Raw genomic sequence first — 2,500 nt, 5'->3', positions numbered from 1 at the left:
TGAATGTATTCTCGATGTCGCTGGCATGAGACATCGTCTATTCTTTTTTTTTCTGTATTTTCACGTCGTCATATTAAATCATATTCGGATGACTATCAGGGCTTATGTTTGATTCTAAATCACTTATGAAAATAGTAAACATTATCGGCGCCAAAACCGATCCTTGAGGTACTCTGCTGGTTACTCGTCCCTGTCTAGAGTGCTTCTCTAATAACGGTGCACATCTGTCTTCCATGAAGGAAGTCCTTCGTCTACTTGAGGAGGTTGCCTTCGTCTACTTGAGGAGGTTGCCTTTCAGTCCGCCAAGGTTTTCTAATCCATAATAGGTTTCATTGAGACACCTTATGGAATGCCCTTTTCAAGGTCCGAGTATGCATAATCTATCCAGCTGTCTCTTGAAATATGCCAGAAACTGTTATAAAAACACAAATTTCCTACACATTACCTTCCTGCCCTATAGCCAAATTGCTAATTTGATATCATATCGTGTTTTTACAAGTGCTTCTACCCAATGTTTTCTAATTATCACTAATGATGAAACTAGGCTATAATTTTGTTTGTCGCCACTTTTACAAAAAGGTGTAACATTGGCGAGTTCCCAAGCTTTTGGTAGTTTTCCTTTTCTCATTGCATTTTGGAATATTAACAAAAAGGAGTACATGGTTCTTCAGCACATTCCCAGTTAGAAATCCCACCTGGTCCTTCTGCTTTAGTCTTCCCAACCCTTTCAGTGGGTCTTCTATTTCATTCTCTTTGAGGATTTTCGATATTCTTTACGTAGGTGTGGTTATTTGTCATTTCAGTGAATAAAAATTGACTGAATAATAACACATTTCTTCCTCCTTAGCATAATCAATCTTATTATCTTTGTTGGTGCCAATATAATTACTTTTAGTCTTCTTAACTATGTAGCTAAAGAAAAGCTTTGGTTGATGTGCACATCTGTTGATTTTATCCTTTTCAAAGTGATTTCGCTTTCCTCAAGATTTGGGTGTAGTCATGTCTCCCTACTTTATACCTTTCATACACTGCCTGAGATCTATATCTTCTGACCCTTTTCCAAAAAAGCTGCTTGTTTTCTCTCATTTTCTGGTTTTTATCATTACACCACTTTTGACCATTTCTTGGTATATGTCATTAGGGTTCCCTTCGTCTAGGAGTGTTTCCCTGTTAATGCCAATAAAGAAATCTATAAGGCTTTTATAATCACGTCTCTTGTAATTGTACTCATTTCTTTCCTTACGATGAATTTTTCCTGTAGCAGACAGTTTTTCAGTTTAATCACTACATGGTCGCTTTTTCCTAAAGGAGGACAGTACTCGATATCCTTCATATCATCTTTATGCTTTGTGATAGTTGGGTCAAGCATTGATGATCTGTTAACATTTTCGAAAAGGCAATGCTCATTTATGACCCAGTAATTTAGCTTTTCACGAATGTTATAGTATTTACCCCGTTTGTTTCTGCCTTTAGTTCATGTATGGTGTCTTTGTTAGCTCATGTATGGTGTCGTTTTTAATCAGCTATTTTATGATTATTCCTTTCCTTGTTGCTATTGCTCCCCCTTCCATTTCCATTTGCCCGATCTTTTCTCCAAATATTTTAGTCTCCGAGTCCTAATGTTACTCCCTCTGTGGAGGGATCAACAGTGATGCATAATGTATATATGGTTAAAAACCCACTCACGCCGGGTACATTTTGTAGCCAAAATTAAAAAAATCCGGGCGGCTACAAAATCGGCGGGCGGAGCTTCCCCGGAGTCTGTCCGCCCGCCCGGCCGCGCGCCGCTTCTGCCGCGGAGCGCGGCTCCGAGACAGCATCGCACTGGCGGGCAGCCCGACATTGTTTATTTTTCCCTGTGTCTCATATATGTGACACCCGGGACGAATGGGTTCCAATTATCTAGTTCTAGTATCTTCGAAGTTAAACCATTTATATTTGTATAAACTATTCCTGTATAATCTTTCGGTATTCCTTTTGGCTGCAAGGTTTGTCTTTTTCCATATTTTAGTTCCAATAGTATACTTGTTTTGCTCAAGGGCCTCTCACTCCCAAAATTATTTTTTTTTCTTCTTTAGTCCATTGTTCATTAGAGTTCTTCACCTCTTCCAGTTTTTTTCTGCACATATTAGGCCATATTTTCTTTTACCCAGATAGAAAAAAAAAAAATCGTGCTTCGCCAGGATTTTTTTCTTCATTACATCACACTAATCACTTTTACAATAATGTCACTTGTAAAGGGCATTCTGTTTCCTTTTCGAATGATTCCAAACTCCTGTGAGTCATGATACTCTGCTCCGAGAATTCGGAATCTATGTCTTTATGAATATTGATCAATTTCTTGTCTTTGTAGTTACGCTTCATTCCATCTTCCATAACTATTTCCTTCATATCCCAATGACTATGTCCTTGTTTGCATTAACCAAATAAGCAATATTCCTGTAATCATGATATTGAGCCTCCGCAAATTCGACTAGCATTTGTGTCCTCTCATTCCTAG

This window comes from Penaeus vannamei, chromosome 39 (genome assembly GCF_042767895.1).
Source record: "Penaeus vannamei isolate JL-2024 chromosome 39, ASM4276789v1, whole genome shotgun sequence".
Classification (NCBI taxonomy): domain Eukaryota; kingdom Metazoa; phylum Arthropoda; class Malacostraca; order Decapoda; family Penaeidae; genus Penaeus; species Penaeus vannamei.
Note: the sequence above shows the minus strand (reverse complement) of the source record.